Consider the following 27,841-nt stretch of genomic DNA (forward strand, 5'->3'; position numbering starts at 1 on the left):
ATATAATTTAGTATTCAAAATGAAAAATTTCAGTGCTTTGAATAATGTCATTTGAATAAAAATATCATTTTGTATTTAGAAATACACTATTATTAAATTAAATTCATGAAAAAATGAAGTACATCAATTAAAAATCAAAATTTCAATGCATTAATCATAACAATTAAATTGTAAATAAACATAAAAAACTATAGAACTCCCCTACACCAGCTTCTTCAACTAAAACATCATAATTATCAATCAATGCATCAACACCATTCTTAATAAAACATTGAATGATCTTATTTTCAAAAGTGTTAATCTTCAGTTGCGCTTCAAATTCAGTATTATAAAGTCGTAGCTTAACATCAATTGATTTCCCAAGCTTGCTGAAATGTTTTTTTGCAAAATCTAAGGGAACATTCTGCATCAATAAAACAAAATTTTTCATATAAATAAAAGCTTTGCGATATCTTATATTTCTAACACAATATAATACATAGAAAATAAATAAACTATATTTAATATACAAAGAAGCCTTACTATAATTCCTTTTGAATGATATGATTCAGAAAAAAATGAAATTAAAACAATCCCCTTCACACTCATCTTGTATATTATCTGCCCAATCTTTTGCTTCTATCATATTTGATGAAGATCCATGTAGTAAAGGCTTTCTTCCACGCCTTTTTCTGGAATTGTTACGGTCGTTAGCCATTCTTATGATATATATCCTTAAGTACTCACTGGAAGAATTGATTATATATACAATAGTTATTAAACCTAAGTCAAAAATAAATTTAATAGTAATAAATTATTTACATAAATGCTTTGACTTGAATATTATTAAAAGCATCTGATTGATAAATGAAAGCATAAAAAACGAAAGTTTGTTTGAAATTTTATGTAAAATCTTCTTATGATATTTACTAGGATTGTGAGGATATTATCAAATCAATATTTAAATATATTATTATTATATTAGTTAACACGTTTTGGTTCATAAAATGTACCTATTTAATAAAATGACTTTTCGTTATGAGGATATAATCTAGTATTTCGTCTTTATAGGATATTCAGCAGTTGTTGTAGGATATAGTCCAGTGTTTAGATGATTTCTTAATTTTTTTTTTATGAGATTCAACTAATATTTTATGTTCAGTGGATATTATTTAGTCTTTGGAGGATATCATTCTGTATCAGCAATAGCAAGTATTTTTTTTTCATAGTATATTATCCAGTTTTTGCTAGATAAATATATCCATTTAAGGAAATAATTTTTCTTTATGAAGATATAATCTAGTATTTCGTCTTTACAGGATATTCTGCAGTCGTTGTAGAATATAGTCTAGTCTTTAGAGGATTTTTTTTTTTTTTTTTTTTTATAAAATTCAACTAATATTTAATGTTTAAAGGATATTATCTAGTCTTTGGAGGATATCATTCTGTATCATCCACTTGTTGGTTGATAAAATATACCCATTTAAGGAAATTATTTTGTCGTTATAAGGATATAAACTAGTATTTAGTCTTTAGAGGATATTCGGCAATTGTTATAACATACAGTCCAGTGTTTAGAGGATTTTTTTTTTTTTTTATGCAATTCAACTAATATTTTATGTTCAGAGGATATTATCTAGTCTTTGAAGAATATCATTCTGTATCAGTAATACCAAGTAATTTTTTTCATAGGATATCATCCAGTTATTAATTGATAAAATATACCCATTTATAGAAATAATTTTTCGTTATGAGGATATAAGCTAGTATTTAGTCTTTAGAGGATATTATTCACTCGTTATAGGTTATAATCAAGACGATATTATTTAATCTTTGGAGGATATCATTCTGGATCAGCAATAACAAGTATTTTTTTTCGTAGGATATCATCCAGTTGTTGTTTGATATAATATATTCATTTAAGGAAATAATTTTTCGTTATTAGGATATAAGCTAGTATTTTGTCTTTACAGAATATTCGGCAGTCGTTATAGGATATAGTCCATTCTTTAGAGGATTTATATTTTTTTTAAGATATTAATTTAATATTTTATGTTATGAGGATATTATCTAGTATTTGGAGGATATCATTCTGTATCAGCAACAACAAGTATTTTTTTTTCCATAGGATATCATCCAGTTGTTGGTTGATATAATATATCCATTTAAGGAAATAATTATTCGTTGTGAGTATATAAACTAGTATTTCGTCTTTATAAAATATTCGACAGTCTTTATAGGATATACTCTAGTATTTAGAGGATTTATTTTTTTTTTATTAGATTCAACTAATATTTAATGTTTAAAGGATATTATCTAGTCTTTGGAGGATATCATTCTGTATTAGTAATACCATTTTTTTTTTCATAGGATATCATCTAGTTTTTGGTTGATAAAATATACCTATTTAAGGAAATAATTTTTTGTTATGAGGATATAAGCTAGTATTAAGTCTTTAGAGGATATCATTCACTCGTTTTAGGTTATATTCAAGTGGTAGAAAAATTTATGTTTGTAGTGTAAAAACAAATAATAAGGTATTTCAGGATATCATACATTTAATGAAAGATAGGTAAATGTATGTAATTTTAAATTATTAATAAATGTTGAATGATATAATATTTCCTTTTAAGGATAGCTTATAATTTATTTTTTAAAAGATACAATTAAATCATTTGAGGATATCAGTCTACAATGGGCCTTAAAAAAAACGGCTTTTTAAATCTCGATGGGCTTTACAAAGAAGCGCCTTTTTTAATCAAGATGGGCTTAATAAACAATCGCCTTTTTGTTAATCGGGCTAAAGAAGCCCGACTTTTACGGGCTTTAAACCCGCGCATTTTTGTTTAATTGACTGCATGCTTTGACGTACGAGCTGTTACGTGCGACAAGACGCACGCAATACGCTCTCCAATCTATAACATTTGTAAACATTAACTACCACATATTTTAGTGTAATCTTAGCAAAATATATAAGTATACTCATACCATGACTTGATGAGTCTTGTCACCCATCAATTCTAATTCATCATTGCCCACGCATACAGAATGAGTGCTCTCGTAGACTTCAACAGTATTTGGTAAAATTTCATCCTTTTTTTTTTGCCTTGTATTAGAAGAAGTTGTTAGCACTAAATAAATACAACAAAAAATAGGAGGACATGGACTACAGAGCAATTGTAATAAGAATCATTTATAGTCATCTCTTAGTAGCTAAAAAGTTTCTAGCTACTTGCTTCTTATATTAAAAATCATAAGTTTGCCACTAAAATCATACACTTACAAAATTTTTTTAACTCCTTGAGGAGTAGATACGCTACCTTGGCGATGGCAAGGGTAAAACTTCTCTAATGTTTGGCCAGATAACTGATTATCTCTTGCTTGGTTAGAACGTTTCACAAAATCAGGATGCTTGCGCTTATTTATGAATTTAGCTCGAACAGTGTCACTCATGAAACCAACTTCCTTATGGAGAGCCATTATGTAAACTTGGTTCAATGTACCCCTAAGTCCGTCCCTGACTTTTTTGTCTAAATCTCTCCTAGCCTTAGCATTGTACCCGGGCCTCCAAGTATATGTACACTGCACAGAATTTACATGTAAAGTTTATAATTTTAACTCAACATAGCATATTATACATAAGTAATCTCTATTTTTTTTTACAAGTACTATCATTAATGCAATTAAGGATTGTATTAATTTTTGTAGTGTGCTTGTATGTAACAGAATATAAGAACCTGTTAATTTTGATTTATTAACAAAAGCAACCTAATTCCATCAAGTCATAAAAGCACACAACCCTTCGATTCTCCACCTCTTCAATACAATCATTATATAAGATAATTTTAAAATTCAACGATAGTTAGCACAATAAAGATTCAATTAGAATCTAATATGACACTAATCTTAAATCAATGAAAGTTAAATTACAAAGAGTAATAGTATGTTGTACAAGAAAAAAGGTAGTTACATTTTCCAAGATAAAACCTTTTTTTATATTTTGTTCACCTCTTTGTCTCTCCCTCCACTCTCCACAATTGTTATTTTTGACCATGATATGACTTGTCATCATCTCTCTTTCATAATCAAAATCCATAAAATCTTGTCAGGCATAATCCTTGAACTGAGATTGACAAACTCTTTTAACAAGAACACATAGTACGGATATCAAGGTTGGTTAAGGTTTGTGAAAAGAGTAGGTAAGTAAGATTTATCCTATCAGACATCTTAGTCTGGTCTTACCCTGGCTGATCCCATGTCCATATCTAGATCATCTCAGGTCATTGTGGATGTGGTATTACAACAGATTTCAAGAATAAGGTTTTCAACCCCTTGATTTAACTTTTCCTACCTAGGGCATCCTTAACGATCCAAGATTATTACTTTTCACACCATTTCAAACTCACATTACCACCTTTATTTTTCAGTAGTTCAAGGACAGATAGACAAGTGATCAAGCTGATAGAATAATGGCAAATCTAAGTTCTAACCAAACTTTTAGTCACAAAAAAATAGTGGATAAGGTAGTGTTTATAGCACCCCTTTTACTCTACAAAAATAGTGGAAGATATCCAAAAATATATGCTGACTGCATCTAGCAACCTGAACACGTAGGTCTACAGGGGCTATAACTATATTAAGCACTCAGAAAATGTAACGAATGCCTTGAGCAACAATAAAAACAAGGGACTAATCGCATATGAGCGAAGGAAGAGGAAAGGGCAGTAGTAGAGACCATTAGGGAATGAGGTAGGGGAGCAGCTACCAAATTAGTGAGCAGTTAGGAACTGATGTGAAGGCTGGCAGCATCCTCCCACATTGTGACAGCTGCAATATTTGTTATCTTTCTTTTTTTGGTTGATTGTGTACATATAAGTAGGGGGGTAGGAATGTGCTAGGTAGATGGGATTGTGAAAACACTCGAGTGCAGAGCATTATGCCCTCAAGGTACTATTAAGAGAGTGGTGGCCTCAAGCTTCCTTGTGTGCAAGATTTATTTTTATTAATCAATGAAATAGCTTCCTACTTCCCTAGAATTCATCTTTCTATTGCTTTATTTCTAATATTACAACAACTCTTAACTAGTATGTTACAGAAAATCACAAGAATAGCTTTGAACAAGCTTTAACAAGCACCACACCACAAGAATAGCTTTAAACAAACGAGGTTAAAATCAACTCATCCTACACAGAACTAAAGAGCAGAGGTTTGTTATTTTCCAACATTTGATAAAATAATCTGTAATTTGCAGTGGGTTGTTACAACCATTGTAGACTTCTAATGAGCCGATACACTATCGTAGGTTATGATGCATCTGATCACATGGCTAAATCTACTATGCTCTAATATGAAATACTTTCCACAGAGAATAGGCCATGCTTTCCACAACGAATTAGAGACTCAAAGCTAATATTCAAACATGCAACTTCACTAGTTTAAGAGCAATGAAGACAAGAAAATCTCAAATTCTAGACATACCTTAAACTCAGTGAACTAACGATCTTTTGTGCAACCACTAACATTTCAATAAACTTTTTAGCTTGAGGATTAGGTTCTTCTTCAACATTCTGAATCTTTTCATGCATTGGATCACCATCAACTTGACCAAGTGCATCAATGATCATGTCAACATAAGGATTTAATGGCTCATGTGATGCTTCTAAAGAATCAAAATCCTCTCCATGACAAACCCATTCATAGTAGTCATTAAGAAATCCTTTTTTTTTTTTTTATGTAAATGCTCTCTTACACTTTCAGTATCTAAAAAAAGTATCATTTTTACAATTTGAACAAGGGTATTTGATCTTTGAAGATTCTTGAAAATCACGGTGTTGTTTTGTTAACTTAATAAACCCTTGAACACCAATTGTGAACTCTTTTCTTTGTAGTCGACCTTTTAATCTCTCATAAATCCATTTTCAATTCAATTTGTCCATGATCTTAACTATGAAACGACATCGTTAATCATACACACATATGTAATATAGTCTTCTTATGTATGTAACTTATTCTTATTATATATGTAATTTTTTTTTGGTAAATTAGAATGTTATTACGAAAAGGAGTTCAAGAATACAACTTACAAAAGCTAAGTTGTACACCCAAGCTACACAAGTCTAAAAGAAGGCAACCAAACCCCAAACAGTTCCTATTTCCCAAAGTGCCACCTTCTAGGAAGGGTTCACCATAAGAAAAAAGGAATAACCCTATCCTCAACTTCAAGCCACCTTCCAGGAAGGGTGCCTAAAGAGGGAGACAAGAAAGCCAAAACTAAAAGGATCCCTACCCAGACTCAACAACTGACCAAAATTTGCAAAAGGACTAGACAACAGGGTAGAATACTAAAACTAAATCAAACCAAACTGGACTCAGCTGAAGAAACCAGCAGGATCAGACAAAATCACCTAAACCTAAAACTCTAAAAAAAGCAAACAAGACTACAGGGAATAAAATCTGATCTAAAACAAACAAAGCAACAAAACAAGCTACATAGTCAAATATTTGCTACAGTAGGGCACCTGCAAGCAATGTGAAAAATGATATCTCTGACTAGAGTCTCAATAGTCTTGCAGTTCCCAGTAAAAAGAATAGCGTTCCTTTGAATCCAAATGCTATAGACAGTTTCATTAAAAGCCACTTGGATCACCTTGCTTTTTTACTCTGGGATTTCTATAAACTTTTTTCAGCCAATCAATCTCCCCATCAAATTCTAGACAGGTTTGACAATATGCAGAATGCTCTGAACTTTACTCCAAACTTGTCTTGAATAATCACAATTAAAGAACAAGTGTTGCACACTCTCCTTTTTTTTTTTAACACAAGAAGCACCTAGGATCACAAGGATGTGCCATTGTAGCAGTCTATCCTTAGTGACTAGCCTATTCCACAAAGCTAATCTTAGAATAAACACACTTTTAGGAGTTGCCAAGTTGTTACAGAAAACACTTTTCCAAGGAACCTTAGGAACTTGAGGTTTAATAGCAGTATAAAGCTTCCTTATTTTCAATTTGTTGCCCTGAATTATGCGATTCCATCCCCCTAGATCATTCACAATATCTCAGCAGCTCAGAATTTTCTTCAAAAACCAAGAACATTTACTAGGGACAAGGGCAGTCCAACATAGTCTAAGCTTGAAATAGTTGATATGCACCCATTTTACCTTGAGATTATCAGCCTTATGAGCAATATCCCAAAGTAGTTTAATTTGTTGACAGTAGCTTTGTTCTACTTAGGGAGAGAAAGCAAGTTCTAGCCACCATAGACCTTACGGAGACAGACATGATTCCAAGCAACCAAAGATTTTCTAGCAGGAATAGAGGAACCATTCCAAAGAAAACACCTAAACCTAGCTTCAATCTCCTTCAGAATTTTCTTTGGCAAAATAAAATTTGAGCCTTGTAAGTCTGAATACCAAAAAAAAACACTTTTAACTAATTGGAGCTTCCAAGCATTAGATAGGTGTTTAGCCATCCTTCCTTGAATTCTTGCAGTTACTTTCTCAACATGAGGTCTACACTGAACAATGGTAAACTTCTTAGAAGAACGAGGAACCACAAGATACCTAAAAGGAATAGACCCTTGGGAAGCTCTAAGAAGATCCCTAAGCTTAGTCTGAACATAAGTAGAAATCCCACCAAAGTAAAATTTACTCTTATCAAAATTAGTAGTAAATAAAGCCCGAAGCTTTAGAAAATTTAGAATCAGCCTGGAAGAGAAGCTTGACAAACACACTATCAGCTCTAGAAAACATCAATAAATCATCAGCAAACATCATACGAGTTAGACTTAGTTTTTCACATCTAGGATGTAAATTTAAGTCAAGATTCAATCTAAGCTCAAAAAGGCATCTGGAGAGTTATTCCATACCTATAGAAAAAGAAAAGGAGACATGGGATCACCTTGTCTTAAACCTTTCTTAGCTTTAAAGGGAGGGGTAGGAATACCATTGATGAGGATAGAATAAGAAACAGAGGTGAGAAACTTCCAGATCCAACTAATAAAAATCGGAGGAAAACCAAGCTCATGCAGAACAGAAATAAAAAATCCCCATTCAACTGAATCATATGCTTTCTTCAGAGCCACCTTAACCATACACCTACGGGAAATGAATTTGAGATAATAACCTTTTATCAACTCAGTTGCAAGAAGGATGTTATACCCAATGTGGTTCCCTGGGATGAAACTTGCTTGAGCATCATCAATGACCTCACCAATGATAGCAACAAGTCTAGTAGTGATACTCTAGGAAATAAGCTTATAAACCACTATACAACAGGCTATAGGCATAAAATTCTTAACATGAAAAGCATTAAGGATGTTAGGAACAAGAGTATTAGTTGTGCAATTCCACTGATTAGGAAAAAATTCATTATCAAAGAAATATATAACACTAGTATAGATATAATATTTCACAATATGCTAAGCTCTCTTGAAAAAGAAAGAATTAAAGCCATCAATACAAGGAGCCTTAGTGTTATCAATTCCCTTAAGAGCATAATCAATTTCAACATGAGAAATACGATGGATAAGAGAATTCTAAGTAGTAGAAATAAGCTGCTTACCTCTCCTTTTAGTGACAAGATCAACAGCAGGCAGCCAAGAAGTCTTAGTCCCTAAAAGAGACTTATAAAAGGAAATTATCTCATTGGAAACAGCATTAGGATCCTTGATCAGCACCTGATTAGAATAAAAAATAGAATCAATTCTATTCCTTGCTTGTCTAGTTTTCATGACCATGAAAAAATAGTGAGAATTTCCATCCCCAAGTTTAATCAAATTGAACCTTGATTTTTTCTTGAAGATTCTCTCTTGAATATCAGTTCAGTGCTTAACAACCTCAATAGCTTCAGATTCCTTAGCATATAGCTCCAAGTAATCATTATTCCCAGCCATCAAATTTTGAATCTCAAGAAGCTCATTATGAGCTTGATCAATTTTCTCATCAATATTACCAAAATGCTTGCTGTGCAAGGACTTGATACTAGCTTTCACAACTTTAAGCTTCTGCCAGACTGAGCCACCTGATGACAGTCATTTATGGCACTCATTTGGTTCTCTTTGGGATGAATTTCATGCTTTTCTATAGAGCTTTTACTTAGCTTTTCCTTGATTTTACTCTTTATTTCTTTTAGTTTGCATTTTCTTAGTTAGATTTCTTTCTTTATGCATTTCTTGGTTTATTTTGTTATTTTCTCTTTTATTTGCTTGTTTTCCTTTATTTTTCAGGTTAAGGTCGTTATCCAAGTTTCCCAAAGCATCTTCCCGAGTTTAGCATTGATTAGGATGCCTAGTGATCTCCATTTGAAGCTCGAGCATGGAGAAGTGCAAGTTCTTAAAGACCTTGAGCTGTGCTTTCAAGTCGTGGGGGCATGATTTCTAGTCTTGAACCCGCAAACATGGAGTTTAGAAACTGCAAGGTTCCGTGTTTATCAAGAGCATTAAGTGGAACGCACGAGAAGCATCGGGATGATAGGGAAGATAGCTGCTCTGTTCCCAAGCGCGGGCGCGCGCGGCTATGGCGCGGCCGCGCAGTTTGGTGGCGCGGCCGCACCTCTCTCGAGAACGGGCGCTCTTCTCTCGGGCGCAGGCGCACCTTCTCAGGTCCCTGTTCTGTACCCAGAATCGCGCGACCGCTCTCTCTCTTGTAGTTGGCCGCACCTGTTAGGGTTTATTTGGGATGATCTAACTAATTTCTCTTAGTTAGTTTTACTATTTATAGATTTTCTTTCTATTTTTATAGAGAGTTGAGTTTTTCAGAAATTAGAGGACAATTAGGTTAGATTTTTAGAGAGATAAACTCTAATTTGTAGAGAGAGAAGTTCTTGATTGAAGATTGAATATTGATGATTCTAAGTGTTTTTCTATCTTGAATTGAAGCAAGTTTGTAAGGATATCTTTATTTTAATGCAATCTTTGTTTTGATCTCAATTTTTTTGTTAATTGTTCATGTTGATTGATTTTTGAATTGGTATATTTTTGGATTAATATGATGATAATGAATTTGTTTCTTAGTTTAGTTTTGATGATGATTTCCATGATTAGTGAGTAGTTTTCTTGCTAATTAAGGAAATGGTGAAGCATAAATGAGTAATTGATTTGTGCTAATTGGGGGAAATTGATGGAGTTGATGTTGTGATTAAATTGGTTGATTGATTAAGTGCATGTGTGTGTTAAATTTAGGAGTGATCAACAAAAGTTTCTCATACTAGATTTCATTGTAGGTTCACATTGATACGAAAAATTGATTTGTGAGTTGCATTTGTCGATTGAGTAGGTTTGCAATTTTTCTAGATAGAGTCTCTCGTAGTTGGCGCTAGTTTGACCTCTAGGAGATTAGCCTACCATATTCTCTTGATTGCTTAATCAATTTTCCTTCGCAACACTTGACTTAGTCATCTCCAATCCCAATTAGTTGAATTGATTACGAGTTTATGTGGATCCATACCCTAGTACTTGATAAGTTTGATTTTCATTTAGATTGTTTGATTGGTAGAGTAGACACACCTCACCTCATTTTGCTTCGAAATAGCTTAGCTTTAACTCTAGCATTTACCTCCCATTCGTAGTGGTTCGAGCCTCGACTTACTCTATGCTTTGTGTATGGGTGTGTTGAGAGATTATAAATTTTGTTTTGACCAAGGGTAGATTAGTTTTTCAACGACCTAGTCTCGCCCTAGATAAAAAATGGCACCGTTGTCGTGGAATGGCGTAGATGATTGCTATTGTTGTTGAGTCTATTTCACCTTATTTGCAAAAACACAAAAAGATTTTGTTCTTTAGGCTAAATTTGTAGCCGTGCTTTTAATAATTTTGTTTGAGATGGTGTGCAAGTGATCATGGGAGAATCTTAAAGGGTCACATTGAAGGATTAGGTACTCTGGGTGCATACAAGTATGAGAGAGGGATTGCTCCATTATTAATCCAAGATAGTGACTTTGAAATCAAGCCGGCAATGATAACTTTGATTGAAAGGAGGCAATATAGTGGAGGAGTTAATGAGAGCCCCCTAAACCATCTTAAGGAATTCGAGAAGTATTGCAATACAATTAAGGTGAGCGAGGTAGCTCAAGAATTCATAGGGCTTAAGCTATTTTATTTTTCTCTTATTGGAAGAGCTCAAGAGTGGCTACATAAGGAAGTGAAGCCTAATTCTTTGAGAACTTGGGATGAAGTCACCAAGGAATTCCTTTCCTGTTTCTTCCCTCAAAAGAAAACGACAGAGGCAAGAGCTTTGATTCAAGGTTTCAAGAAAAAGTCTTGTGAAAGTCTTGATGAAGCATGGGAGAGATACAAGGAATACCAACGTGAGTGTCCTTATCATGGAATCCCCACTTACCTAATCATTCAAATTTTTTATGGCGGTTTGAGTCCTCAAGGGAGAGCAAGTCTAGATGCCGGAACCGGAGGCCCAATCATGAATAAGACCGAGGAAGAGGTTATAGGTATCATTGAGGATGTAGTAAGAAACTAAATGAAATGGCAAGATGGTGAGAAGGAGTTGATAAATAAGAGTAGTACAATGGGATACTCAATGGAACAATTCAACGCTATCAACAATTTGTCGACTCAAATTTCGGATTTAGGAAAGGAGGTAGTTTCTATCAAGTGTAAGCTCGAGAACACGACCTCACAAGCACTAATTATTCCCTCCCAAATTAAGGGGAGAGGTACTCCTTCTTCTAACTCTCTTCCTTTTTCTTGTTCCATGATTAGAGAATGTTGGATTTGTGATTTGTGCAGAATGAATGACCATGATACTTATTTTTGCCCTAATGTTCCTTTTAATGATTATGTTGAGATTGAGAATAAACATGTGAACTTAGTTGCTAATAACAATGTTAGGCCTAGATTTGATGCTCAAAGGAATGTTGGAAATAGGAATTATCACAACCAAATGAACTATGACAATTATAACCAAAATGGCGGTTATAGAAACCATGGAATCCAAGGGAATTGTGGTAGCTATAACAACCATAGTTATAATGGTCAAGGTCATGGCTAAGGATATGGGGACTATAACCAAGGTTATGGTAACCATAATCACGATAGTGGCCAAAATCAATGTAGAGGTAATTGGAACAATCAAAGTAGGGGAAATTTCTAATTGAATAGTCAAAGAGATTCCCCACTTGGATTTGTTCTTAATACCCAAGAGTATTGTGATAATTTGTATGATCAATCATTTTCCTCTAGGAGTTTCTTGGATGGTGTCATAGAGAAGCAATCCAAATTGTTAGACACCTACATGACTCTAAACAATGAGAAATTCAATGACATGTTAGCTTGCCATAAGGGGTTAGAGAACCAAATTTCTCAATTAGCTAATGAGTTTAAGGAAATTACAAATCTTTCTTCTTTGTCTTCACAAATTTTAGATCTTAAGAGCCCTATGAATGCTATTGTGACTAGAAGTGGTAGGGTCCTTAAGAGCGAAATCTCTAAGAAGAGTGATGATAAAGATAGTCTTAGCAATGGCTAAATTGAGAATGAGGGAGAGGAGAATACTTTAGTTGAGGAAGTAAATAAGGAGCAAGTTGAGAAGGTGAAGGAGAGAGAAAGAGAAAATTACAAACCTAAGCTCCCTTACCCCCAAAAGTTTAATAGGCACAAGCTAGACAAGCAATTTGGGAAATTTATAGAGATGGTTAGACAACTTCATATTACTCTTCCTTTTACCAATGTGATAAAACAAATGCCAAATTATGCAAAGTTCCTTAAGGAGATTTTGAGTGGAAAAAGAACTTGAGATGTGATGGAAACGGTTAACTTGACCGAGAATTGTAGTGAAATCATAATGAACAAAATTCCACCTGAGTTGAAGAATCCCGAAAACTTTTCTATCCCTTGACCTATTTGTAAAATGCAAATTGATAATGTCTTGTTTGATTTAGGAGCTAGTGTTAGCATTATACCATACTCGGTATATCAAAGACTAGAGAAGGGAGAACTTTTACCTACCAACATTGCCTTGCAATTAGCCGATAGATCAATTAGGATCCCAAGGGGAAAGGTAGAGGATGTTCCCTTAAGGGTAGGAAAGTTCATCATTCCAGTTGATTTTGTGGTCCTTGACATAGATGAGGATTCTACAATTCCTATTATTCTCGGTAGACCATTTCTTGCTACTTCGGGTGCTTTGATTGATGTCAAAAGTGCTAATATTTCACTTAAAATTGGAGATGACGGAGTTGAATTTGATTTGAATGAAAGTATGAAATATCCTTCTTCATCTCTTGAGAATTGCATGAGAGTTGAAATCTTAGATAATCTTGTACATTCAATGCATGAGCACTTGCTCACAACTAATGATCCTCTTGAGTGTGTTTTGTTGAACAAGGAAAACATAGGTGCTCCTAGCAAGGACATGGCTTTGTATGAGAGGTTTTTAGAATGAAGCGTTGAGGGAAGTGATGAGCAAATTTGCATGAAAATTTCAAACCAAGAGGCTTTGCAAGCGGCTTCGATCAAGGAAGGTAAAGGGGTTCCTATGGTAGAGCTCAAACCTTTACCATCACACCTAAGGTATGAATTCGTAGGCCCAAATTCTACTTACCCCGTGATTGTTAGCTCATCTTTGAGTAAAAACCATGCTCAAGTGTTATGTAGTGTTTTGAGAAAGCACAAAGGTGCTTTGGGTTATACCAGTGATGACCTTAAGGTATAAGCCCCGCTTTATGTACACACCACATAACCCTTAAGGAGATTTCCCTTCCTTCTATCGAATGACAACGGAAATTACATCCCCAAATGGGGGAGGTAGTGAAGAAAGAGATTACTAAGCTTCTAGATGGGGGAATCATATTCCCCATCTCAAGATCTAGATGGGTCTCAGCCGTTCATGTCGTTCCAAAGAAGGGAGGCATGACCGTTGTCAAGAATGAAAAAGGTGAGTTAATTCCAACAAGGACGGTCACCGGTTGGCAGATGTGTATAGACTATAGACGTCTAAAGACATCAACTAATAAAGATCATTTCCCCCTTCCTTTCATTGATCAAAAGCTTTAAAGACTAACGAGGCACAAGTACTATTGTTTCCTTGATGGTTACTCGGGATTTTTCCAAATTCCTATTCATCCCGATGACCAAGAGAAAACTAATTTTACTTGTCCCTATGGTACCTTTGCTTATAGGAGAATGCCATTTGGCCTTTGCAATGCTCCTGCCACTTTCCAACGGTGTATGATGAGTATCTTTGGAGACATGTTGGAGGAGGAGATGGAGGTGTTTATGGATGATTTTTCCATAGGTGGAGTTTCCTTTGAAGCGTGCCTCAAAAATCTTGAAAAGTGTTTGGCAAGATGTGAGAAAGTGAACTTGGTGTCGAATTGGGAAAAATGCCATTTCATGGTTGAAGAAGGAATAGTCTTGAGCACAAAATTTCCCACAAGGTCATAGAGGTTTACAAGGCAAAGATTGAGGTTATCGAAAAGTTGCCACCTCCGGTCAATCTGAAAGATGTGAGATCATTTTTGGGCCATGTAGGGTTCTATAGAAGATTCATTAAAGATTTTTCACTTATTGCAAAGCCCCTCATTGATCTTCTTCAAAAGGATGCCGATTTTGTGTTCGATTACAAGTGTTTGGAGGCATTCAATAAGTTGAAGAAAGCTCTAAACTCCACTCCAATTGTTCAAGCTCCAAGATGGGATTTTCCATTTGAGTTAATGTGTGACACAAGTGATACGACTATTGGAGGAGTTTTAGGTCAAAGAGTCGATAAGAAACTTCCTGTGATTTATTATATGTCCAAGACTCTAAATGGAGCTCAACGGAATTACACTACAACAGAGAAAAAGTTCTTGGCTATTGTTCATTCATTTGAAAAATTTCGTTGCTATTTGTTGGGGTCCAACACAATTGTGTTCAGCGATCATGCGGCCCTAAAATACCTTTTTGGGAAGAAGGAATCAAAGCCAAGACTAATTCGTTGGGTGTTTGAGCTTCAAACTTTTGACCTTTATATTAGAGATAAGAAAGGAGCGGAGAATGTGGTAGCGTATCATCTATCTAGGCTTGAGGATTTTCAAGTTCAAGATGATGGGTCTCCCATTGAAGATAGATTGTTGGATGATTCGTTTCATGCTATAGATGTGAAGGAACTCCCATGGTTTGCCGATTTGGTGAACTATCTTGCTTGTGGGGTATTTCCTCCTTTATTTTTCAAGAATCATAGAAAGAAGCTCAAAAGGGAGGCTAGACATTATCTTTGGGATGAACCGGTTTTGATTAAAAGGGGTGTTGATGGGTTATTGAGGAGATGTGTTCCAAATGAAGAGTTGCCTAGTGTGTTGAAGATGTGTCACTCGGATCTGAGTGGAGGTCACATGGGTGTCTCAAAAACGGCTTCGAAGGTGCTTCAATGTGGACTATGGTGGCCAAATCTCTTCAAGAATGTTTGGGAGTTTGTCAAGAGTTGCGACCGATGCCAAAGGACCAAAAACATTTCAAAGAGAAACGAAATGCCCCAACAACCCATTCTAGAGTTGGAGATTTTTGATGCATGGGGAATAGACTTCATGGGTCCTTTTCCTACTTCATATGGGAATCAATATATCCTTGTTGCTGTCGATTATGTGTCAAAATGGGTGGAAGCTATCGCCTCACCTACAAATGATCATAAGGTAGTAATGAAGATGTTCAAGAAGATAATCTTCCCACGGTTTGGCATCCCAAAGGCAACTTTTAGTGATAATGGATCTCATTTTGTGCATAGTGCCTTCCGCAAGATGTTGAAGAAACATGGAGTTAATCAACGTTTCTGGCTCCCATATCACCCTCAAACTAGTGGGCAAGTCGAAGTGTCTAACCGTCAAATCAAATTGATTCTTGAGAAGACGGTAGCAAGAAATAGGAAGGATTGGTCGGATAAGCTAGATGATGCCTTGTGGGCATATAGAACGACTTTTAAAACTCCTATTGGCACTACTCCTTACCGCTTGGTTTATGGGAAGTCTTGTCATCTTCTAGTCGAACTTGAGAATCATACTCATTGGGATATATAGAAAATCAATTTCGATTTGGCAAGTGTGGGTGAGCAACGTTTGCTTGATCTCCATGAGTTGGAAGAACTTCGATTGGATGCTTATGATTGTGCAAGCATGTAAAAAACTCGCACTAAGGAAGTGCATGATAAGCTAATGTTGAAGTAGGAGTTCAATGTTGGTGACAAAGTCCTCCTTTACAATTATAGGATGAGATTTTTTCCCGGGAAGCTAATGTCTCGATGGAGTGGTCCTTTTGTTGTTCAAGAGGTCTTTCCTAATGGTGCGATTGAAATATCTCCTTTGGATTTCTTAAGAACTTTCAAAGTCAATGGCCATAGGCTCAAGCGCTACTATGATGGAGTTTTTGTTGGAGTTGTCCATGATATGAATCTTTTTGATCCACCTTAAAGGGTGGAGAATGTCAAGCTAATGAATTTAAACAAGCACTTTTTGGGAGGCAACTCGAATTTCTAACCATTTTCTCTATTATTCTTGATTTTTTTTTTTGTTGTTTTTATTCTTATTTGATTTATTTTTCTTGATTGTGTTTTTAGGTGGTTTTGATTGGATTTCCAACAATTTTTGTGCCTATTTTGAAGAGAGAGTGCTCAAGTTGGTGAAGTGGAGGTATGCTTAACAATTGAAGTTTGGTGGATTCAAATGGTGGGCTCATAAAAATCTTGTGTTGAACCCACATTCTTGGGGTTTAGAAACTGCTTGCTTCTACCTTTATCATGATAATTTACCATGTACTCACCGATGTGCTCACGAGAAGGGTTTCGGAAGATAGCATACCCAGAAGGGAACGGGCGCGCGCGACTTAGGCGCGGCCTGCGCACCCCCCTGTTCATGCCCCTTTTTACGCACCGACCTTCTCTCTTTTTCTCTCTTTTATTTTCATTTCATTTCTAATTGGTTATTGTTCAAGCATCATCACCATTTTCCTTCATTCTACTACTGAAATTTCACCATTTTCACTTCATTTAGTTGTTTGTTACTCTTAAATCCTACTCTTACACTTTCATTGTGATTTTCTCTTTCATAAAGTTTGGATTTTTGGGTACACCTTTGATTTGGGGTTTATTGCTTGCAATTTGGCATAATTGTGTTTGCTAGTGCTTTGTGTTCCTTCTTTTTGTAAACTCTCCCCAATGTAAGGTATGATTTGTTCATTTCTATTGATACTATTGATAAATTTTCTACCTTGATTGTTCATGAGTGTTTAGATTGATTTGGTTATAGCCTCATATTTGTATGCAAATTGCCTACTATTTCCTTAATTTGCTGTGTAAATGATGAAATTTTGGTGATTATATGAACTTGTATTTGATGATTTTGCTTGACCATTCTATAATTTTGACACCACCTTTGTTGGAATTATAGTTTGATTTTATTGATTTGGTTATGTTCGTGTGCATAGTTTAGTTTTTTTTATGATGGTTTGGAGTATTGTTGCTCATGATGCATATTTGTGACTCATAATCTGTAATTACTAGAATATTTTTCAATTATGTGTGTAGAATGGTTCCTCTCTGACGAGCCAAAAGAGCTAGATGCTCTACCTATAGGGAGGTGGTTCCTCCTCCTTCACACATTTCAGAGACTTATCGAATTGAATTCACAAAGGAAGAGCATTGGGAGAGATTTGCCAAGCTTTCAACTCAGACACTCTTTTCTACTAGATTCTATGATTCGTCGGCGACTACTTTGTTGGGTATCGACGATGATGTGATATTTTGGCTCGAAATTTGGGGTTAGAGGAATTCCTAATCCTTCATGCTCCTACTTACTCTCGGATTACTTTTGAATTCCTTTCTTCTCTTGAGGTCCTTGAGGAGGATTTGGAAGGTGAAACTTCTAAGAGAATTTCTTTTCAAGTTTTCAACAATGCTCATTCGGTGCCTCTTTCCTATCTTGATGAGGTCTCCAATTTTCAAAAACCTAGCGAGGATGTCCCTCGTGTGTGTGAGGTATTCAATACTTTGCAACGTTATAACAATTATAGTGAATTCAAATGGTGGAGGAATAATTCTGTCGAGGACTCATATAGTCCTCAATATTCTAAAGCGGCGTCGATTATTCATGCAGCCTTGAGGTATTTTAGCCGACTCCTCACATATGCTTTCTTCTCCAAGGAATCCCTTAGTGCCATTTGTCTAGAGGAGTTGAGTTTGTTATGGCTAGCGGATAAGCCATTTGAAGAGGGGATAGCGGTCATCGACTTCTCTACACATTTTCTTGCCCATTTCCTTGATATAAGAGATGGTGTCCATCTCTCCGGAAATATCCAATTGGGGGGTATGATTACCATTTTGATCCTTTCTCTTAACAAGAAGTATGAAGCAATGCTCGAGTTGCTTGTCCCAATCCATGATAAAAGGGAGAAAGCTCCTTACCACTTCTTAAGCATCTATGCCATGATTAATCAACATTTTTTGGAGCGCACCACCAAAGCAAACTTGTACATTTGGAAGGTTACAAGGACTACGGATTGGTGCCCTATCCGTCATCCCGAGGCTATGGTTAGATGTGTGGACACCCCTCTTCTATGGAGACCTAACAAGGTGTCGATTGATCAAGCCCTCAAGAGACCTCCATTGCCTGACCTCCAGGATAATCCTTATCTTCCTCTTGCTCCATCTTCATCCCGGAAAGGTAAATCTTCCCGAGAAGGTACATCTTCGACTCCTCCCTCTCCTTCTACTAATTCTACTATTGACTTGTCTCTTTTGCATGCGAGAATTGATTCCATAGCGAATGTTCTAAATTGATCACCTTTGGGGTTTGATTTTATATTAGGCTATGAATTTCATGCTAGACAAGTCTATGATTTCCATGTCATGAGAGGGGAAATCCAACCATATCTTAACTATCCTTACCTACTAGTCCAACAGGGACCCATACCTCAGTGGGAGCCATTTGATGAGACTGTAGGCCCTAAGTTATGTTACACTTATTGGGAGGGGCCTAATGTACCTCCTTATGCTATTAGAGGGACCTCCCCGGCCTCTTATGATTATAAGAGGCCGGGTGGATGTGATTTCACTTATGATCCGGCAAACCATAACCCTTTTCCTTCTCCTGAGACTTTTGGCCGTTGGGGGTTATCTGGCGAGCCGGTCCTTGATGATTGGTCCCACTTTTTTGCTAGGGATAGAGCCGTAAAGGCGAGGAGATTGAAGGGTAAGGGTCCTATGCTCATGGATAATGTTTCTACCCAGGTTTCTAGTGATGTTTGTGAGGGGAGTACTCAGTGATACCATATTAGCTACCCCTTAACATAGTGTTCAGTGATACCATATTAGCTACCCTCCCTTTTATGCTTATATGCTTTTCTTTTGTTTCTTTACCAGCTTGTATCTGGTTTTAATTAGGTTTGGGGGGGGGGGTAGCTCATTTTTAGCTTGGGGGAATATTCTTGTGTCTGCTGCGCCTATTTTATCTCCCCCTTGCTTCATTGGTTCACTTTGGCTTTATGTCACACCTGGTGTCGTTCTCTTCTGATGATTTATGCTGGTGTATGTTCCCTGCAATAGTATTCTACTGATGTTTCTTGATTCTGTTGTTTGTTTGTTGATTTCTGCTGCTGATGATATATTGATAATCTAGTTCTTGATTTATGTGCTCCTGATGATTCATTGCTCTCTGATTGGCTGATTTTTCTCTGTCTCTGCTGCTCTAATCATTTCTGTCATTTATGATGCTGTTTGATTCTGTTTGGAAGTTACTAACAATTTTGTTTCTATATATAGATTTATTTTCTCACTTGGTTTATTATCCTTCCAATTGCTCATGGAGTATCCTGACGGTTTGCGTTTGCTTTCTCTCTTACTCTTTCTCATTGCTTGGATTATCCGGTGAGACCTTTCTTATTTTTCTTTATTTCTCTTTTATTTTCTTGGATGCATAGTTTAGGATTAGTTATAGGGAAAGTTGAATGGTTCGAGGATGGATGCTTTTAACACCTAGAGTGTTTGGGATCATTGACGATGTTGTCATTTGATCACTTGTTTGTCGATTGGGTATTACATGCTTTACTTGCATATTCGTTCCATTCTTTATTTTCCTTCTTTTTCTTTAAATATGTTTTTCCTTTTCTTATCTTTTGTCTTTATTTCTTTATGTTTGTGGTTTGTTTTTGGTTTGTTTTGAGGCTTTATTTGTCATCTTTTTGCTTTTCTTTTGAATTAGACTATATACAACCGATTTTTTCTTTTGAATGAATATCTTCTTAAATGGTATGGGTATGCTCGGTTTGAGAATATGCTTGGTTGACTCTAGGATAGGTGTATGCTAAGGTAGCATGTTCTAGAACTAGGACGAGGATCATGAAACCGGATTCTACTTGTTTGTGGCATGTTGGTAGTTGCTTCCTATGGTCGATTTGACATCTATAATGAGTTTTGCTACATCCATGTGAGGTTCTTCATTTTTCAAGCCTTCGACATAACTTGCACGAGTGGCGTGGATCCTTGACTGTTGCGGACCTAATCTTGAAACTTGACTCATAATTCTCAAACACGAGACTGAACCATCTAGGGAGGACAAAGGCATCTTTTCGGGGTGTTAATTTTTCTTTTTCTAGGTTTAATCTTCTTTATTTTTAGTTTCTTGGGTTTACATTTGCCCTCTTGCTAATCATTTGAGCCTTTTCCCTTCTTTTCAAGCCACATCTTTAGAATTTTGAGCCTATTGTTTCTTTTTGTTCCATTTTTGGTTTTTCTTAAGCAAATGATCATGTTTGTGGAGTTTGTGGTTTAAAAGGTTGGATTTTGGTTCTATTTGTAAGCAAGCTTGTAATTTGTGTATATTTTGTGAATAATGGCAAATGTATGATAGAAAAAGCCGTCAAAAGTTAAAAAGGCAAGGACATAATAAATGCAAAGTTGTAAAAGCCGTCCAATGTTAAAAGAGGCGAGGACAATTGCTTTGAAGTTATGCATAAAGAAGAAATAAAAAAAAATAAGTTGAAAATGATAAAAATCAAAAATATTTTGATGTGATTCATTTCCCCATTTCAAGCATTGAGGACAATGCTTCCTTTAAGCTTGGGGGAGAAGCGTTTACGCTTTTTGTATATATAATTGTGGTTATGCCTTTGAATAAGCTTGGGGGTATTAGTTTGTTTTTGTTTGGTGACTTCTCGGTTTTGGTGTTGAGATTTGGCCAATCATTGCTTCATCACCTAGGTGTACCACCAAATTTTAAAATTTTAGCCTACCCCTAACCTTTTGCCTTTACGTTACAACCTTGGGGAAAGACCTTTCGACCTAGAGGTTGAGTCGTATTTCGAGGAAGGGCATTATGAGTTAAAGCCTAAAGAGTGGGGATATGCAGTCAAGATGTCGTGTAGCCCAAAAGTATTTCTTTTCTGGCTCCTTCGAGGAGCTATTGACATGCTCATTATAGGGAGATTTGAGACTATAGGGAGAACGCGGTAAGATTGAACGAGATGAAGGTGAATTGTGATAACTAGTTCTCTATTCTTAGCATACTCTATGTTTCAATCAACCTCGGATATCTTGAAACGTGCATACCCCTATTTGCTTAAGAAAGATGTCTATGCATTTGAAATGTGATCGTTTTGTAAGGTCCAATTCGTTAAGGTTTCAATTTTGTTTTTCTTTCTTTTACTTTTCTTTTTATGGTTTGCCTCATGTATGTTAGTGGAGAGTTATAGGTTAAGCTCTTAGGAAACCTTTACGAGACCTCACTCTTCCTCATAGGCAACTTTCGGGTTTAAAGGGCTTGTTGTAGCTAAAAACAACCGTGATTCCTACGAAAGTGAGTCTTAGTGTATATTTCCGTCTTATGTCTTTCTTTTTCTCTTTGAATAAGTTTTTCATCCTTATTTTTTCTTTCTTTGTTTTGCTCGAGGACGAGCAAAAGTTTAGCTTGGGGGAATTGGATGAGTGTCATTTATGGCACTCATTTGGTTCTCTTTGGGATGAATTTCACCCTTTTCTATAGAGCTTTTACTTAGCTTTTTCTTGATTTTACTCTTTATTTCTTTTAGTTTTCATTTTCTTAGTTAGATTTCTTTCTTTATGCATTTCTTGGTTTATTTTGTTATTTTCTCTTTTATTTGCTTGTTTTCCTTTATTTTTCAGGTTAAGGTCGTTATCCAAGTTTCCCGAGGCATCTTCCCGAGCTTAGCATTGATTAGGATGCCTAGTGGTCTCCATTTGAAGCTCGAGCATGGATAAGTGCAAGTTCTTAAAGACCTTGAGTTGTGCTTTCTAGCCGTGGGGGCATGATTTCTAGTCTTGAACCCGCAAACATGGAGTTTAGAAACTGCAAGGTTCCGTGTTTATCAAGAGCATTAAGTGGAATGCACGAGGAGCATCGGGATGATAGGGAAGATAGCTGCCATGTTCCTAGGCACGGCCGCGCAGCTTGGTGGCGCAGGCCCGCCTCTCTCGAGAGCGGGCGCGCTTCTCTCGAACGCGGGCGCACCTTCTCAGATCCTTGTTTCGTACCAAGAATTGCGCAGCCGCTCTCTCTCTTGTAGTTGGCCGCGCCTGTTAGGGTTTATATAGGACTATCTAACTAATTTCTCTTAGTTAGTTTTACTATATATAGATTTTCTTTCTATTTTTAGAGAAAGTTGAATTTTTCAGAAATAAGAATAGAATTAGGTTAGATTTTTAGAGAGAGAAACTCTAGTTTGTAGAGAGAAAAGTTCTTGATTGAAGATTGAAGATTGAAGATTGATGATTCTAAGTGTTTTTCTGCATTGAATTGAAGCAAGTTTGTAAGGATCTCTTTATTTTAATGCAATCTTTGTTTTGATCTCAATTTCTTTGTTAATTGTTCATGTTAATTGATTTTTGAATTGGTATAATTTTGGATCAATATGATAATAATGAATTTGTTTCTTAGTTTAGTTTTGATGATGATTTCCATGATTAGTGAGTAGTTTTCTTGCTAAGGAAATGGTGAAGCATAAATGAGTAATTGATTTGTGCTAATTGGGGGAAATTGATGGAGTTGATGTTGTGATTAAATTGGTTGATTGATTAAGTGCTTATGTGTGTTCAATTTAGGAGTGATCAACCTAAGTTTCTCATACTAGATTGCATCGCAGGTTCACATTGATACGAAAAATTGATTTGTGACTTGTATTTGTCGATTGAGTAGGTTTGCAAGTTTCCTATCTAGAGTCTCTCGTAGTTGGCGCTAGTTTGACCTCTAGGAGATTAGCCTACCATATTCTCTTGATTTCTTAATCGATTTTCCTTCGCAACACTTAACTTAGTCATCTCCAATCCCAATTAGTTGAATTGATTACGAGTTTATGTGGATCCATACCCTAGTACTTGATAAGTTTGATTTTCATTTATATTGTTTGATTGGTAGAATAGACACACCTCACCTCATTTTGCTTTGAAATAGCTTAGTTATAACTCTAGCATTTACCTCCCACTCCTAGTGGTTCGACCCTCGACTTACTCTATGCTTTGTGTAGGGGAGTGTTGAGAGATTATAAATTTTGTTTTGACCAAGGTAGATTAGTTTTTCAACGACCTAGTCTCGCCCTACATAAAAAATGCACCAGAGCTCTAGTCCTGAGAGACAGTATTAAGGAAATCAAGGTGATCATCAACACAGTTCAATGACCTGAAAGGTCTGCCCTTCCCTACAGGAGCAGGACAGATATCAAGCAGAATTAGACTGTGATCGGACAGATAGAGAGCCAAATAGACACTTTCAACAGGGCCATGAAAGTCCAACCAAGCTTGATTACCAAAAACTCTATTAATCCTAGAAATATTCCTAGGACTAGAATGAGCCTTATTAGACCAAGAGTAGAAAGCTCCTTTGATTTTGATCTCAGTGAGATCCAAGTCTTAAATGAAACTCTGAAAATCTCTAGTTTTATAATCAGTAATATCATTACCATGAAGCCTGTCTAGGGAGTTAAGAACAGAGTTAAAATCACCAGCACATAAACAAGGAGAATGCTGAATAGAGAGAGTTCTGATACCCTCCCACATAGGATGTCTATCATGAATAGAATGAAGACCATAGGTAATAGTAAGCTGAATCTGAGTAGATAAATCCTAAATTAGAACTATACAATGAATAAATTGCTCATGATGAACCTGCAAAACATTAACGGTAGTTCTATCTGCATTCCAGCCAACCCAAATCCTCCCTTAAGGAGAGTAATCATATTTGAACTTCCAAGACTAGGTAGGAAAAATTTCCTTTGAAAACCAGGAACATTTTTAGCTTTAACCTTTGTTTCCAACAAATCAACAACATCTACTAAATGAGAATGAAGAAGCCTCTTTACAGAAGCAACTTTTCTAGGGTCATTCAGGTCCATGACATTCTAGATAGAGATAATCATAACACTAGAGGGGGATTTACCTCACCTCCGCTTGGATTGATAGTAAAACCACTATCACCCTCTATCTCATATGCAAATAAAGCATCAAAAGCATTAGAGGTAGGAGTTAGCTGATTAGCTCTAGCTTGCTAACTCTTTGTCTTCCTTCCAACTACTCTCCATCCCTCATTAGAGTTGTTCTGAGCAGTATAAACACTTGAAATGATAACAGCTTGCCCATGAACAGAAGTATCCATAGTAGTGTCAGCAAGAGGGGCAGCAGAAACTTGATTGGGCTTAGGAATCCAAGCTTGCTTCAGTTTTACAAGTGCTGCAGGAACAGCTTCCAGCTTGGACTGAGTCTGCTTTGCAGCAGCATGCATAAATTTAGCAGAGCATTCATGGTCAACCGTATTGCATTTAGAATAAAAGGGTAGGGTCCATTCATACACTCTCTTAAGCTCCAACACTTCCCTTGAAGGGCTCTCAACAAATACAGAGTTAGGCATAGGCTTAATAAGATTAATTTCAATTAGGACCCTAGCAAAAGACACTATAAGCTGCCTAGTTATGTATTCATCTACAAAATTCCCAAAAATTTAGTGACAGATTAGGAAACTTAACCCACAAGGGAACAATCCTATGAATTTCTGCATTAAAATCAAACTTAGTTTTCCATGGTTTCACTTTTCCTGGTTTTCCAGGAACATTTGTGGACTAGAACAAAGTATAGTATCCTTACCTTCATCTGAATAAAGATTAATGATAAAGTACCCATAATCATGCCAAAAAAATTTTAGTTTCTGCATAGTGCTCCATTGCTGGGTTATAAATATATGAATAGCAGCAATTGTAGGGTAAAAGCCAACCACATAGAAAACTAAAGCAACAGACCACTTCTTATTACCTTCAATGAGTACATAATTCTGCAACTAAGCAACCTGTTTCCCATCTTTAACCATCAGGGCAACATAGGACAAGGGAGGTCCTTTAGTAGCCACTTTACCAGTAAAAGGACCAGGTCGATCCTCACCATCTGTTTGTGCATTATGTTCCTGAGGAGGTATAGAATAAGGATCGAGAACATTAAGCTCAGATCGCTGACCATCAGCTTCAACAACCAATGGAACAATAAACCACGAAACCCTAGGTACTGTTCTATTAGAAATCGAAGATGCTGGTCTAGAAATTGCTTCGGCAAATAGTGAAATAGTTTAGCATCACTTCGGGGAATTGAGCCATAAGCTAGATTAACTAGCACTGAGGCGCAGTAACCATCTCATCGGTCTCCTGAATCGGGCTTAGAACAAATGAAGTACCATAGTTTCACAAATTGTGCAAAATTGTATCAAATGGTTCATGAACAGTTTTCTACTATACCAATTGAAGTGTAGGAGTGTTTTGCTTCTTCTTCTTAGCCATCGAAGCTCAAGAATGATGAGAAAACCGATAAAAATCAAAGAACAATGGAGAATAGAGAGAAGAGAGAAGAGAGAAAGTCAACGAAAGTCAAACCTCAATTTTCAATTTGATTATATATATATATATATATATATGTGTGTGTGTGTGTGTGTGTGTGTGTGTGTGTGTGTGTGTGTGTGTGTGTGTGTGTGTGTGTTTTTGTGTGTGTGTGTGTAACTTAGTACACAACTATAGGCTACAAATAGATAGTTGATCTAGTGTTTCTTTGAATTGTTAAGAAGACTATTAAGGCTTTGAGACATTCATGACAAAGTAACATTGAAGCAATCAAGCAAGTGATAAACCTAATCCACCTCAACCCCATTCCCCCCCACCCCAAAGGTAGTGGCCTCTAGATACACTTTGACTAAAGACAGGTTATTCTGACATGAATTGTATTCTCATAGAACAAGTGAAATTGATGCACACTTCATTTTTCAAAAGCTCGGGGGCATAGACAGGCAAATAATTGAACATGTTATTCCTAATGTAAATACAAGATTCCTAAAAGAACATGTTATTCCACATAGTTGAAGCACTTAATTCTATTAAAAATGTGGTTTTTGTTAATACCACTCCATTATGCATATGGTCATATAGTGAAGAGGCCTAAGAGGGTAATGGGATGATAGAATAAAAAAATATGTTTCCTATCCTTTGTTCAATTAATAAACAAAGTATACAAATTCAACGCAGTTCCACATAAAACAAAGATACATCATGCACAATGGAACAAAATGTACAAAATATCAACGGCAGAAAACCACTAATCTTTAGATATTAAACAAGTTTTAACATTACATATCAGAGTACAGTGAAAAAAAACAAAAACCAAGACCTATTAGAACTAGAATGGTATGGGTTTGGAATAAATTTTTAATATCTTATGTTTGGGTGTTGCTCGGGAATGATATTTTCCTCTTTATTTAATACCTAGAGGTATGTTATGAGCCATACCCACGTTTCTCTAGTCTTTCTAAACCTCATACCTTTTCGGTTGAAATAATGAGTTTTAATTAGATTTTGTTAAAACATTCATTATTATGGGATTTACTTATTCTAACTCTAAACCTCAAACCTAAAACCTACGAACCAAACGCCCCATTACTGTACTCCTCGCCAAGGGCCTATTGAAAGATGTTAAAGAGCACTTTGACATGAAGAACAAACAATGAAGCACAGACCGTAGACAAATGTCCACCCCTCATTTACAATTTATAATCCTTATGTTAACTTATAACATTTTAATTAAGAGACGATATGCTCCATAGATTATCATATTTTTAAGGTAGGTTAATATAAAGAAACTTTAACTAACCTTTACCCATATATCGGGAGAGTATTTACATGAATTTACCCCCTACCAGACTAGATAGGCTTCTGACTGTAGATTAAGTATTTTCACAGAGGGTAACTTAAACCTAATATAACTAGGCCAATCCTCACTATTAATTGTTAGAATTAGCCACCGACTCACTTATCCTATACTGGTTTTTGCATAGCCATATATGTTGCTAGAAATGTAGCAAAAGCAACAAAATTAACAGCCAGTAAAGAACAACAAAAAAGGAGTAATAAAATCAGATAAAATGACAAGTTAACCACTTAAACTTGAGAAACCAAAGACACTCTGATTAATTCACAATAAACCAGATTAAAAGAAAAAAAAAACCCAAAAATTCGCAATTGGCATCCAAATAAAATCAATTTAATCAATTTTCAATAAACCAAATTAAAATCAATTCAATCAATTCACAACTCATTCAATTCTCAATTCAGTCAATTCGCAATTTAAAATCAGTTCGCAATTCGCAATTTGCAAACGAAACTAGACTTAAGTAAAAAATTGGACACAATACTCAATGATAACCCTAAATCGCAATTAGCTAATTACAGTATGAGAAATATGGAATGGACGCTAGGAAGAGGAAGCATGCGTAACTAACCGGGGAGGAGATGGATGGCGCAACGGCGACAGATGAAGAATACGACGACGGTTTGATCTACAGTTCTGAGTTGAACTATTTTGGCTTTTACGTTTTAATTTTTTTTTTAATTTTTTTTGTAGTGAGGAAGAAGAGTA

At 35.8% G+C, this 27,841-nt stretch overlaps 1 long non-coding RNA gene and 1 other non-coding gene across 3 annotated transcripts; both read right to left on the reverse strand.

The window, feature by feature from the left end:
• Window positions 1-135: 135 nt before the first annotated feature.
• On the reverse strand, window positions 136-27,841 carry LOC145556072 (uncharacterized). Of its 2 annotated transcripts, none has more exons than XR_014091720.1 (3): window positions 27,705-27,841; window positions 2,968-3,561; window positions 136-403 (listed from the first exon to the last, which is right to left on the reverse strand). It is a non-coding gene; the product is annotated as an uncharacterized LOC145556072 (long non-coding RNA). The 2 variants fall into 2 exon arrangements; XR_014091721.1 differs by lacking the exon at window positions 136-403 and adding an exon at window positions 2,549-2,894.
• On the reverse strand, window positions 11,199-11,304 carry LOC145556925 (small nucleolar RNA R71). The gene has a single exon (XR_014092017.1). It is a non-coding gene; the product is annotated as a small nucleolar RNA R71 (small nucleolar RNA).

This window comes from Chenopodium album, chromosome 8, assembly GCF_948465745.1.
Source record: "Chenopodium album chromosome 8, dcCheAlbu1.1, whole genome shotgun sequence".
In the NCBI taxonomy this organism is placed as follows: domain Eukaryota; kingdom Viridiplantae; phylum Streptophyta; class Magnoliopsida; order Caryophyllales; family Amaranthaceae; genus Chenopodium; species Chenopodium album.